We start from the raw sequence: 14,499 nt of genomic DNA, 5'->3' as shown, positions 1-14,499 counted from the left end.
CTCCACAGAGCAATTATCAGGTGTCTTTATCAATTTTTGCATTTAAAAAATCAAGCAATTAGGGAACACAATGTTGCGACAATGTAACCCTATTTGCAAAATAGTACTAAATAAGTTTGTCGATGTAAGACATTTGCAAAGGCGCAAACAAAACACGCTGGAAAATGCAACTGAATCTGTTTTTGGAGGTTAGAATAGATGCAGGATCAAGTAGCTCAATGGGTAGGGTGTTTGATTAGAATTTAACAGGTTTTAGGTTTGAATCCTGGGTATGATAGTTTGAGGTGTTATTTAATAAAGTATGTTTATATATTAGTCACACATGGCTTACTTGTACAAATGGCATGTCACCAGTTAGTGCTGACTGCATATATACCATTTACACAAACATGCCATGTGTGACTGTATATGCATTTAAGGAGGGCACCCCTGCAATACCACAAACCATTGAGTGTCAAGTATACTAGATATATCTTCATATCTCATGTGCTTTCTCTGAGACCAATCTTGTTATGCCCCTTCCCCACAAGGCATGCGCCTTTTGTCCATATTGCAAAAATGGGGGGGAGGGCATATAATTCTCTGTCACAGGGCACCAAAAAGTCTAGTTATGGCTCTGGTATGCATTATGTAATCTGGCAGACCATCTCTCCAACACTGGCTGGTTGGAATAGAAATCCGGTTATCTATGTGAGCAAATGACCATCAACGATTTACTCTCAAACACTAAAAAATGGACAAAAATGGTCCCCTAAACAAATTGGTTAAATTTTGGGTTTAACCAATTTGTGTAATGACCATTTTTGACCACTTTTCTAGTGTTTGGGAGCAAATGGTTAATTGACATTTGCTCCTATACATTACCAGATTTTCATTCCAACCATCCAGACTGGATAGATAGCCTGACAGATAATTGTGTAGTGTACGCCCAGGATAACTGTTAGTCATGCTTTATTTTATGGCGGCACATAAATGGGTGGACAGATCCAGGGCAAGCACTGCCCACTCATGCATAGTTGTCAACTGATGTGAAGTTCCAGGGGGCAATCTCAGTTATAAAGGGAAGTATCTGGAAATTGTCCCTAGTTAAAAAAAAAAAAAAAATTTTGATCAACTCCATTTATTTAGTATGATATCCCAGGTGATAGGATGCCGGCAGTCAGAACAACATACTTTATTAAATAACACATCTCAAACTACCATACCCAGGATTCAAACCTATAACCTGTTGAATTCTAATCAAACACCCTACCTATTGAGCTATTTGATCCTGCATAAAAATTGTGAACATTATATGAAGCTATTGGTACTTTGCAAAAAAAAAGAATCAGCATTACAACGCAGCAGATCCATGCAGTTTGCAGCCACACACTACATGTATCTGCTCAGCCACAATGCTGATTATTTCTTCACAAAGTACAAGGTGAGCTCCAAACAGAATTCTCTAGCTTAGAATTATACCTTTCTTTGCCAAACCTAGAAGTCGGGTCCCCCACCCTGGGATCCCCCAGAGGGAGGCCTGCACCGTCATGCGGCAGGCTTGTCCGTTTTGGAAGCAGGCTGATGGGCAGCCCAGGATTGCTTCAGTCTGGGCTTGGCAGGTCTGGAAACATGAGCTTGCTTTGGGTATGCCTGACCTTGGGTACGCTTTACCTGGAGGATGAAAGGGCCAAGAAAAGTACTTTTAGCCTTCTGCGTGGTAGGAGTCATACTAGGTAGGCAAGCTGTTTTAGCAGTAGCCAGATCAGCTACAATCTTATTGAGGTCTTCTCCAAAAGGAGATTCAACTGAGGCAGCACAAGGGAACTCTCATCTGGGGACAACAACTGCAGGGAGAACACATATTTTCAGATGAACATGGTAGGGCAGAAGGCTGCCTAATACTGAAGCACCCCCAAACAACAAATCAAATGCAACTTACTTGACAGAGATGTGCCTGAGCAACGGCCCTCCCCAGCCCTATCCCAAATCATACTTATTTTGCATAGGAGATACCATGGTCATGAAGATTGTTCTCCCAGGGTTAGGTTCATTCATTGCATTCTGGGTATGCTGACCCCTGTGATTTCCCCAAATGTGGGAAACTCGACTGCATTATTTGTGGTAGTGGGGGACTGTATTTGTGCTTTCCTCTGGTCAGCTCTGGTAAAATTCAGATTTCTTTGTCTCAGATCTTCCTCTAGCCTTGTTCTTCTTTCGAGAGTTCCCTTGTGCTGCCTCAGTTGGATCTCCTTCACTTGACAGGGGGGTGCCCGAGCAGCGACCCTCCCCAGCTCTAGCCCAACTCCTACTTACCTGCCAGGTGAGATACTATGATCATGAAGTTGCTTCTCCCAGGGCAAGGCTCACCCATTGCACTCTGGGTGTGCTGCCCCTGCGATTTCCCCAAATGTGGGAAACTTGACTGCATAATTTGAGTTTTCCCTGGTCGGCTCTCATGTAATTCAGATCTCTTTGTCTCAGGTCTCTCTCCAGCCTAGTTTGCTGTCTGGTTCCACTTCTTTTTTTCTTGAGCCCCTCCTGTCACAACTGAGGGCCTGAGCTGACGGGAGGCAGCCTCAGTTGTAGGGGCTGAGATGTACCGGAACCTGGGAGGTTGTATCAGACCCCTGGACATGTAAGTAACATAATAACTGCCCGAAGGCGTGACCACGACAACTTAGATAAAAGTCAATGATGTTTATTATGACAACTCCGCATCACAGCAGCAATAAAGGAAAACGTAAAAGTCAGCAAAGAATAAATACAGTTCCTGAGTACTACAGCATGGCAGGAGCCACAGGGCACTGGTAGTGTGAGATAGTTCTTATGATCTTCTAGATGGAAAGTCCTTACCAGGCCCGGCTGTAGCAATGGAGATAACCCAGGATTGTACCAGCTGGTGTTCCAGGAAGAGCTGGGTTGCTGAAGGTAAAACAGCTGCTGTGGATACTGGCTGGAACCAGACTGTTGTTAGCACGGAGTGGATACTGGCTGGAACCAGTTAAATAATAAATGAACTTTGGGAGCGATGAAATGTGAACTGAAATGTAGAACTTGAGAGCGGAGAAATAATAATTCCGGTGGAGAGTGGTAAAGTGTAGAAAGGACACCGGCCCTTTAAGGGAAGCTGTATTCTGCTGGAAGCTGAGGCTGGAAGCAGGTAGTGTTGTAGCTGGAAACAGATGAATCCACAATGGATTGGAGAGTCAGGCTACACCGCAGGTGGAATGCTGGTGCGGGTCTCTATGGTGGAAGTCTTGAGACAGGAGCTGGAACCTGGAAGACAATCATAGAAGAGAGACAAACAGGAACTAGGTTTGACAACCAAAGCACTGACGTCTTCCTTGCTCAGGCACAGCTTACTTATACCTGCAGCAAGGAAGGGGTTGGCTAGGCAATTATGCAAATCAACAATACAAACAGCAGATTGGTGGAAATGATCAGATGACAGAATCCAAGATGGCTGCGCCCATGCAGACACTTGGAGGGAAGTTTGGTTTGTAATCCATGTGGTCTGGGAAACAGTAATGGCGGCGCCGGCCACCGGAGACAGGAGACGCCAGGCTGATAGATGCACATTTAACCACGCGGGCACAGCGGAGGCCGCGGCTGATGAAAACACCACTCTGACACTCTGCATGTGGAAACTCAGGAACAGCGGAATCTGGTCCTGGAACGCTGAGCCCGCCTTAGGAGGCATCTGAAGGGTAAGTAATGGCGTCCAGATACCCGGATCGTGACAGCACCCCCCCCTTTAGGAGTGGCCCCAGGACACTTCTTAGGCTTTAAAGGAAACTTTGCGTGGAAATTTCGGACCAAGGCAGGAGCATGGACGTCAGAGGCATTGGTCCAAGAGCGTTCTTCAGGACCATAGCCCTTCCAGTCAATGAGATACTGAAGTTGACCGTAACGGTGACGTGAGTCCAGGATCTTGGCCACTTCATACTCAACGCCTCGTTGAGTTTGGACTTTCGGAGTTGGTGGAAGTGAGGAATGAAACCGATTCAAGATTAGCGGTTTCAACAGGGAAACATGGAATGTCCTGGGTATTTTTAAGAAGGGAGGTAACTGGAGTCTGTAAGCAACAGGATTGATGACTTGATCAATTTTAAAAGGACCGATGTAGCGAGGTGCAAACTTCATACTGGGAACTCTTAACCTCAAATTCTTCGTGGATAACCATACCCGATCACCCACCTTGAGAGCAGGAACTGCTCGACGCTTCTTATCCGCAAACTTCTTGTACCTGAACGATGCCTTGAGCAGAGCTGATCGTACGCTCTTCCAGATATTGGCAAACTGATGCAAGGTGATATCCACTGCGGGAACAGAAGTTGCTGGAAGCGGTTGGAACTCAGGGACTTTAGGGTGGAATCCAAAGTTGGTGAAGAATGGTGTTGAAGAAGATGAAGAATGATACTGGTTGTTATGACAGAACTCGGCCCAGGGAAGTAATTGAACCCAGTCATCTTGAGAGGAGGACACATAGATGCGGAGGAAGGCCTCCAAGTCCTGATTCACCCTCTCAGTTTGACCATTGGTCTGAGGATGGTAAGCCGTGGAAAACTTTAACTTGACTTGGAGGACTTGACATAAACTTCGCCAGAATTTGGCTGTGAATTGAACTCCTCGATCTGAGATAATTTCTTCAGGAAGACCGTGGAGTCGGAAGATCTCTTGTATGAATACTTGAGCCAACTTGGAAGCTGACGGAAGACCGGTGAGAGGAATGAAGTGTGCCATCTTGGTGAACCGGTCAACTACCACCCAGATGGTATTGAACTTGTTGCACATGGGCAAATCTGTAATAAAATCCATCGACAAATGGGTCCATGGTCGACGGGGAACAGATAGTGGAACCAGTTGCCCCGCAGGCGACTGGCGGGATACTTTATGTTGAGCACACTTTGGGCAAGATGCAATAAACTCCAAAACGTCCTTTTTCAGAGTTGGCCACCAATAGGACCTAGAGATAAACTCCAGGGTTTTTTGGATACCTGTATGTCCGGCAAAACGGGAAGCATGGGCCCAATGCATGAGCTTCTTCCTTAGTGTCGGCTTCACAAAACTTTTCCCTGATGGGGGCGTAGAGTCCATCCCTACCGTGGAGAATGCCAACGGATTTATAATAGGATGCTTGTCTGAAGACTCTGACTCATTTTCTTGCTCCCATGAGCGGGAAAGGGCATCGGCCTTGCGATTCTGAGAGCCCGGACAGAACTGGAGTTTAAAGTCGAACCTGGAAAAGAAAAGTGCCCATCTGGCCTGACGAGGGTTGAGACATTGTGCGCCTTTTAGATATAGAAGGTTCTTGTGGTCTGTAAGGATGGTGATTGAATGAGAAGCTCCCTCCAACAGATATCTCCACTCCTCTAGAGCGAGCTTGATGGCTAGCAACTCCTGGTCGCCAATGGCATAGTTGCGCTCCGCTGGGGAGAACTTCCGTGAGAAGAAACTGCAAGGATGTAAATGACCATCTTTAGCCCTCTGAGATAACACCGCTCCTACTCCAACGGAGGAGGCATCCACCTCTAAGATGAAAGGAGAGTCGACGTCAGGCTGTTTCAGGACAGGTGCAGAGATGAACCTCTGTTTTAAAAGATGAAAAGCTTGCATGGCTTCTTCAGACCACTTGGACGGGTTAGCACCCTTCTTGGTGAAAGCAGTAATAGGCGCCACAATGGTGGAAAAGTCTCGTATAAACTTTCGGTAATAATTGGCGAACCCTAAGAACCTCTGGACCCCTTTGAGGGTTAAGGGTACTGGCCAATTCTGGATTGCTTGTAGTTTCTCAGGATCCATCTCTAGTCCGGAACCGGACACAATGTACCCTAGAAACGGAATGGACTTGACTTCAAAGACGCATTTCTCTAATTTGCAGTAGAGATGATTGACACGGAGACGGGACAGAACCTCCTTTACCCAGAAACGATGTTCCTCTAAATTGTTGGCAAAAATGAGGATATCATCTAGATAGACCACGACATGACGGTATAGAATGTCTCTGAAGATCTCATTGACGAAATGCTGGAAGACAGCTGGAGCATTGCTCAATCCGAAGGGCATGACGAGGTACTCATAATGTCCGTCACGGGTGTTAAATGCGGTCTTCCACTCGTCACCCTCACGGATCCGGATGAGATTGTATGCACCTCTCAGGTCCAGCTTTGTAAAGATGGTAGCTCCGCTAACTCTGTCAAAGAGCTCAGTAATCAGGGGTAAAGGATAGCGGTTCTTGATGGTAATGTCGTTCAAACCTCTGTAGTCGATGCACGGCCGCAGACCACCATCTTTCTTCTTTACAAAAAAGAAGCCTGCGCCGGCTGGAGAAGAAGAAGGTCGAATGAACCCCTTTGCTAGGTTCTCTTTTATATATTCCTCCATAGAATGCGTCTCGGGGAGAGACAACGGATAAGTTCGGCCTCGAGGTGGAACCTTCCCTGGAACGAGATCAATCGGGCAGTCCCATTCTCTATGAGGGGGAAGGATATCAGCAGAAGCTTTACTGAACACATCCGTGAAATCTTGATAAGGAGGAGGTGGAACATCAGACGACCTGGGGGAAGAGGAACAGACAGGCAACACTTTAAACAAACATGTCTTAGTACAGGAGGAACCCCATGCCAGGATTTGCGTAGTCGTCCAATCAATTGTAGGATTGTGAAGACGGAGCCATGGAAGGCCCAGGACCACAGGATGTGTGGCTCTTGGAATCACTAAAAGTGAAATAAGTTCGGAATGAAGAACTCCCACTCTCAGACGAACTGGTAGAGTCCTTAGAGAAATAACTGTATCAAAAATTTTACTGCCATCCACAGCAGTTAAGGAAAAGGACGAAGGAAGTCTCTCGGTGGGTAGGGACCACCGTTTAACATAGGCTTCGGTAATAAAGTTCCCAGCTGCTCCGGAATCCAGGAGGGCAATGACGTTCTGATAACGTTGAGCAACTTGAAGCGAGACTGGGAGGTTACAATCTTGAGGAGATGGAGAGGAGATCATTACTCCTAGCCGGCCCTCTCCTTGGCGAGCTAGGATTTGGAGTTTCCCGGACGTTTGGGACAGGCATTAATGGTGTGAGACGGAGCTGCACAGTACAAACAGAGAAACTCGGAGAGACGTCTTCGGCGCTCAGCAGGAGTTAAACGGGAACGGCCAATTTGCATGGGTTCATCTTTAGTTGGTGACAGTTGGCGAGGAGGAGGAGCAGAAGATTTTGGAGCAGATGATCTTCCACGCTCAGTTGCTCTCTCTCTGAAACGTAAGTCAACTTTCGTACAAAGTGAGATTAACTCATCTAACTTGGAGGGTAAGTCTCTGGTAGCTAACTCATCTTTAATACGCTCGGATAAACCATGCCAGAATGCAGCATACAGGGCCTCGTCGTTCCATGCCAGTTCGGATGCCAGGATCTGGAACTGTATAAGATATTGTCCTACAGTACGTGATCCCTGGCGTAAACGGAGAATCTCAGACGAAGCTGAAGTTACCCGGCCTGGCTCGTCGAAGATGCGCCTGAATGTTGACACGAATGCAGTGTAAGAAGATAGCAGGGTGTCGGACCTCTCCCATAACGGTGATGCCCAATCGAGGGCTGAGCCACTGAGAAGAGAAATAATGTAGGCAATTTTTGTACGGTCACTGGGGAAATTGCCAGGTTGTAGCTCAAACTGAATCTCACACTGGTTGAGAAATCCCCTGCAGAATCTTGGAGATCCGTCAAATTTTGCTGGCGTTGGAAGATGAAGACGTGGAGCAGGAATGGGTAAGGTGGGTGGGGTTATAGCTGGAGTCACTGTGGTTGACGCACCAGACGCGCCTGATCCACGGAGAGTGGTCTGAATCCCATCCAGCCGAGTAGAGAGATCCTGGAGACAGCGGATGATGTGGCCCTGTGCAGCCTCCTGATGTTCTAGTCGGGCTGCCAGTTCTTGCATCGGCCTGGCCGCTTGATCCTGGTCTCCGGCTGGATTCATTAGGTCAGTGCTTACTGTCACAACTGAGGGCCTGAGCTGACGGGAGGCAGCCTCAGTTGTAGGGGCTGAGATGTACCGGAACCTGGGAGGTTGTATCAGACCCCTGGACATGTAAGTAACATAATAACTGCCCGAAGGCGTGACCACGACAACTTAGATAAAAGTCAATGATGTTTATTATGACAACTCCGCATCACAGCAGCAATAAAGGAAAACGTAAAAGTCAGCAAAGAATAAATACAGTTCCTGAGTACTACAGCATGGCAGGAGCCACAGGGCACTGGTAGTGTGAGATAGTTCTTATGATCTTCTAGATGGAAAGTCCTTACCAGGCCCGGCTGTAGCAATGGAGATAACCCAGGATTGTACCAGCTGGTGTTCCAGGAAGAGCTGGGTTGCTGAAGGTAAAACAGCTGCTGTGGATACTGGCTGGAACCAGACTGTTGTTAGCACGGAGTGGATACTGGCTGGAACCAGTTAAATAATAAATGAACTTTGGGAGCGATGAAATGTGAACTGAAATGTAGAACTTGAGAGCGGAGAAATAATAATTCCGGTGGAGAGTGGTAAAGTGTAGAAAGGACACCGGCCCTTTAAGGGAAGCTGTATTCTGCTGGAAGCTGAGGCTGGAAGCAGGTAGTGTTGTAGCTGGAAACAGATGAATCCACAATGGATTGGAGAGTCAGGCTACACCGCAGGTGGAATGCTGGTGCGGGTCTCTATGGTGGAAGTCTTGAGACAGGAGCTGGAACCTGGAAGACAATCATAGAAGAGAGACAAACAGGAACTAGGTTTGACAACCAAAGCACTGACGTCTTCCTTGCTCAGGCACAGCTTACTTATACCTGCAGCAAGGAAGGGGTTGGCTAGGCAATTATGCAAATCAACAATACAAACAGCAGATTGGTGGAAATGATCAGATGACAGAATCCAAGATGGCTGCGCCCATGCAGACACTTGGAGGGAAGTTTGGTTTGTAATCCATGTGGTCTGGGAAACAGTAATGGCGGCGCCGGCCACCGGAGACAGGAGACGCCAGGCTGATAGATGCACATTTAACCACGCGGGCACAGCGGAGGCCGCGGCTGATGAAAACACCACTCTGACACTCTGCATGTGGAAACTCAGGAACAGCGGAATCTGGTCCTGGAACGCTGAGCCCGCCTTAGGAGGCATCTGAAGGGTAAGTAATGGCGTCCAGATACCCGGATCGTGACACCTCCCTTCTATACCCTTGTGCACTATCCTGACTTCTCCTCCCGTCTGCTTACTTTGTGCCTCCCAATGCACAATGCAAACTACGGGTAGTGCTGCAGGGCCCACACCCTTTTACTTGCTTTACAGAGCAGCTCTGGAGCTGTTACAGTGCCCAGCTGCTGCAAGAAATCAGCTTGAATGCTTCAGGGGCTGGGGAATGGCCAACATGAGCCCCACACCGAAGGAGGGTGGGGGTGCTTAATGCGAACTAGGGGTCATCCAAGCACCACAAAAGGCCTCCATGCCCTGCACGCTCCTTTTCTCTTTTCATATGCAGACAAGGGTTGAAGCCAACTTTGACCCACTGCTTGGATGACATCACCATATTCAAATCCATCTGCTGCAGGCCATCCCCCAGGAATGCTTGCACTAGTTGTTGCATTTGGTTTGTTGTTTGGGGGTGCTTCAGTATTAGGCAGCCTTCTGCCACCCCATGTTCATCTGAAAATATGTGTTCTCCCTGCAGTTGTTGTCCCCAGATGAGAGTTCCCTTGTGCTGCCTCAGTTGAATCTCCTTTACTTGACAGAGATGTGCCTGAGCAGCGGCCCTCCCCAGCCCTATCCCAAATCATACTTATTTTGCATAGGAGATACTATTGTCATGAAGATTGTTTTCCCAGGGTGAGGTTCATTCATTGCATTCTGGGTATGCTGACCCCTGTGATTTCCCCAAATGTGGGAAACTCGACTGCATTATTTGTGGTAGTGGTGGACTGTGTTTGTGCTTTCCTCTGGTCAGCTCTGGTAAAGTCAGATTTCTTTGTCTCAGATCTTCCTCTAGCCTTGTTCTTCTTTTGAGAGTTCCCTTGTGCTGCCTCAGTTGGATCTCCTTCACTTGAAAGGTAGTGCCCGAGCAGCGACCCTCCCCAGCTCTAGCCCAACTCCTACTAACCTGCCAGGTGAGATACTATGATCATGAAGGTGCTTCTCCCAGGGCAAGGCTCACCCATTGCACTCTGGGTGTGCTGCCCCTTGCGATTTCCCCAAATGTGGGAAACTTGACTGCATAATTTGTGTTTCCCCTGGACGGCTCTCGTATAATTCAGATCTCTTTGTCTCAGGTCTCTCTCCAGCCTAGTATGCTGTCTGTTTCCACTTCTCTTTTCTTGAGCCCCTCCCTTCTATAACCTTGTGCACTATCCTGACTTCTCCTCCCGTCTGCTTACTTTGTGCCTTCCAATGCACAATGCAAACTACAGGTAGTGCTGCAGGGCCCACACCCTTTTACTTGCCTTACAGAGCAGCTCTGGAGCTGTTACAGTACCCAGCTGCTGCAAGAAATCAGCTTGAATGCTTCAGGGGCTGGGGCATGGCCAACATGAGCCCCACACCGAAGGAGGGTGGGGGTGTTTAATGCAAACTAGGGGTCATCCAAGCGTCGCAAAAGGCCGCCATGCCCTGCATATCCCTTTTCTCTTTTCATAAGCAGACGAGGGTTGAAGCCAACTTTGACCCACTGCTTGGATGACATCACTTGCTGCCTTTCCAATGAAGCAAGTTTAATTTAGTAATAGGTGAAAAACCATCCCTACAAAGGTGTTAATCAGATACTTGGCTTTGTGGACACTTTTCAGAGAACAAATTAGTTAGCATAAAAATAAAGCCAGAAAATGAAGAGCTGTTTAATCACTCAATTGGATTTTTCTGCAAGCGTATTTCTTTTTCTCTGCAACCCACTGCTAAGTTGTGCTTCCTAGCTGTTCTTTTATAAAATCACTTAATCAAATCTAACTCTGATTACATCAGAGAAGGCCAGGTACCCTACACCATAAGAGGGGGTTTGAAATTTTGACTTGTCTACTTAAAGATCACCAAAATCTGATGACAAGGTCAATAACATCCCTGGGTGGGATTGAACCACCAACCCTTTGGTTAATAACCAAACACACTAACCGATTGCACCACCGAGACACTTTGCAAAAGTACATACTGACAAAGGTTAATAAGCATTCATCTAGAACGTTTCCTAGAAAACTTTAAAAAGTCAATAATCTGGAGAGTTTTTGTAAGATGTTTCTTCCATCAACCAATGAAGAAACGCATTGGTACTTTCCCATGATGAGTGAGTGCTTCAGGATCTCTTGCACTTACATGTGCAGCAGAGTACTGCAATGGAAGCATGCTGGGCCCCTTAACCCAGAGGTAGGCAGATTGAAACTATCCTCTGCTATATGCATTTTTTTTTTGTTAATTAAAGTAATCCAAAACTGGGATTGATATTTTTGCTCTTTTATTTTTACTTAAAGTACAATAACTTTTACCATTTTAATTTGTTTTAATAGTATATTGACAGTATTGTTTTCTTTCAAAAATCCACTTAATTTTCTTTACCCTATTATTAAAATGGTAATTGACAAAAACAAACTACATTGTCACCAGAAGAGCAATACAAAATGTACAAGTGATATATTAAAATCATCTTTCCAGCTTGAATTTCAATGATGCATTGGGGCAACGATTTTGTGAGAAACATCTTCACCCTTAAATAAAGATTTTCTTAATTCCTTACCTGTGTGCTAATTAGATATCACCTTGTTTTCACATTAAACAGACTTCCACATGAGAAAGCAGCAAGGATGCAGTGGCGTTAATGTTTCCTGGTGTCAACCTGTATTATTTCAGTAGATATTGAAATGAGGATGCATCTTGCTGCCTTTCCAATGAAGCAAGTTTAATTTAGTAATAGGTGAAAAACCATCCCTACAAAGATGTTAATCAGATACTTGGCTTTGTGGACACTTTTCAGAGAACAAATTTGTTAGCATAAAAATAAAGCCAGAAAATGAAGAGCTGTTTAATCACTGAATTTGATTTTTTTGCCAGCATATTTCTTTTTCTCTGCAAACCACTGCTAAATTGTGCTTCCTAGCTGTTTTTATAAAATCACTGAATCAAATCTAACTCTGATTACATCAGAGAAGGCCAGGTACCCTACACCATAACAGGGGTTTTTGAAATTTTGACTTGTCTACTTAAAGATCACCAAAATCTGATAACAAGGTCAATTACATCCCTGGGTGGGATTGAACCACCAACCTTTTGGTTAATAGCTGTACACACTAACTGATTGCGCCACAGCGACACTTTGCAAAAGTACATACTGACAAAGGCTAATAAGCATTCATCTAGAACGTTTCCTAGAAAAACTTTAAATAGTCAATAATCTGGAGAGTTTTTGTAAGATGTTTCTTCCATCAACCAATGAAGAAACACATTGGTACTTTCCCATGATGAGTGAGTGCTTCAGGATCTCTTGCAATTACATGTGCAGCAGAGTACTGTAATGGAAGCATGCTGGGTCCATAGCCCAGAGGTAGGCAGATTGAAACTATCCTCTGCTATATGCGTTTTTTTTTTGTTAATTAAAGTAATCCAAAACTGGGATTGATATTTTTGCTCTTTTATTTTTACTTAAAGTACAATAACTTTTACCATTTTCATTTGTTTTAATAGTATATTGACAGTATTGTTTTCTTTCAAAAATCCACTTAATTTTCTTTACCCGATTATTAAAATGGTAATTGACAAAAACAAACTACATTGTCACCAGAAGAGCAATACAAAATGTACAAGTGATATATTAAAATCATCTTTCCAGCTTGAATTTCAATGATGCATTGGGGCAACGATTTTGTGAGAAACATCTTCACCCTTAAATAAATATTTTCTTAATTCCTTACCTGTGTGCTAATTAGATATCACCTTGTTTTCACATTAAACAGACTTCCACATGAGAAAGCACAAAGGATGCAGTGGCGTTAATGTTTCCTGGTGTCAACCTGTATTATTTCAGTAGATATTGAAATGAGGATGCATCTTGCTGCCTTTCCAATGAAGCAAGTTTAATTTAGTAATAGGTTAAAAACCATCCCTACAAATGTGTTAATCAGAAACTTGGCTTTGTGGACACTTTTCAGAGAACAAATTTGTTAGCATAAAAATAAAGCCAGAAAATGAAAAGCTGTTTAATCACTCAATTGGATTTTTTTGCCAGCATATTTCTTTTTCTCTGCAACCCACTGCTAAATTGTGCTTCCTAGCTGTTTTTATAAAATCACTGAATCAAATCTAACTCTGATTACATCAGAGAAGGCCAGGTACCCTACACCATAAGAGGGGGTTTGAAATTTTCACTTGTCTACATAAAGATCACCAAAATCTGATAACAAGGTCAATTACGTCCCTGGGTGGGATTGAACCACCAACCTTTTGGTTAATAGCCTTACACAGTAACTGATTGCGCCACAGCAACACTTTGTAAAAGTCCATACTGACAAAGGCTAATAAGCATTCATCTAGAACGATTCCTAGAAACATTTTAAAAAGTCAATAATGTGGAGAGTTTTTGTAAGATGTTTCTTCCATCAACCAATGAAGAAACACATTGGTACTTTCCCATGATGAGTGAGTGCTTCAGGATCTCTTGCACTTACATGTGCAGCAGAGTACTGTAATGGAAGCATGCTGGGTCCATAACCCAGAGGTAGGCAGATTGAAACTATCCTTTGCTATATGCATTTTTTTTTTGTTCATTAAAGTAATCCAAAACTGGGATTGATATTTTAGCTTTTATTTTTACTTAAAGTACAATAACTTTTACCATTTTAATTTGTTTTAGTGCAAATGGCATATCAGCAGTCAGCACTAACTGGTGACATGCCATTTGTACAAGTAAGCCATGTGTGACTAATATATAAACATGCTTTATTAAATAACACCTCAAACTATCATACCCAGGATTCAAACCTATAACCTGTTGAATTCTAATCAAACACCCTACCCATGGAGCTACTTGATCCTGCATCTTTTCTAACCTCCAAAAACAGATTCAGTTGCATTTTCCAGCGTGTTTTGTTTGCGCCTTTGCAAATGTCTTACATCGACAAACTTATTTAGTACTATTTTGCAAATAGGGTTACATTGTCGCAACATTGTGCTCCCTAATTGCTTGATTTTTTAAATGCAACAATTGATAAAGACACCTGATAATTGCTCTGTGGAGTCTTATTTTGTGTTTTGTGTTTAGTCTTTAGATCTGAATTTGAATGTACTTGTGAACTAACTTAATTTCCTACTTCTAAATTCATTCCTAAATTCACTACTTACATGAATCCTGTAGTTGGGCATTTTGGGACTTCGATTGTGGGCATTGTTTTGTGTCCAGACCAGCAGCAGGTGGTGTGCATTTGCTGGAAAGGCATCGAAGACCTCCGATATGCTGCATCTCCTGATGTGTGTCTCCCTCAAGTGGCTGTCAGCAAATGCCTGCTAGACACCCCATTCCAAG

The 14,499-nt window shown here is 44.6% G+C and overlaps 4 non-coding genes across 4 annotated transcripts; all 4 read left to right on the top strand.

Annotated features, from left to right (window-relative positions):
- The first annotated feature begins 1,971 nt into the window (after positions 1–1,971).
- Positions 1,972–2,135, top strand: LOC135010932 (U1 spliceosomal RNA). The gene has a single exon (XR_010210198.1). It is a non-coding gene; the product is annotated as a U1 spliceosomal RNA (small nuclear RNA).
- A 152-nt stretch (positions 2,136–2,287) lies between these two features.
- Positions 2,288–2,450, top strand: LOC135010810 (U1 spliceosomal RNA). The gene has a single exon (XR_010210097.1). It is a non-coding gene; the product is annotated as a U1 spliceosomal RNA (small nuclear RNA).
- A 7,332-nt stretch (positions 2,451–9,782) lies between these two features.
- LOC135010636 (U1 spliceosomal RNA) lies at positions 9,783–9,946 on the top strand. The gene has a single exon (XR_010209931.1). It is a non-coding gene; the product is annotated as a U1 spliceosomal RNA (small nuclear RNA).
- Positions 9,947–10,096: 150 nt separating this feature from the next.
- LOC135010724 (U1 spliceosomal RNA) lies at positions 10,097–10,260 on the top strand. The gene has a single exon (XR_010210018.1). It is a non-coding gene; the product is annotated as a U1 spliceosomal RNA (small nuclear RNA).
- Positions 10,261–14,499: the final 4,239 nt, after the last annotated feature.

The sequence above is a fragment of the Pseudophryne corroboree genome, unplaced genomic scaffold (genome assembly GCF_028390025.1).
Source record: "Pseudophryne corroboree isolate aPseCor3 unplaced genomic scaffold, aPseCor3.hap2 scaffold_237, whole genome shotgun sequence".
NCBI lineage: Eukaryota > Metazoa > Chordata > Amphibia > Anura > Myobatrachidae > Pseudophryne > Pseudophryne corroboree.
The sequence above is the reverse complement of the archived record's forward strand: the minus strand, read 5'-3'. Positions and strand labels throughout refer to the sequence as shown.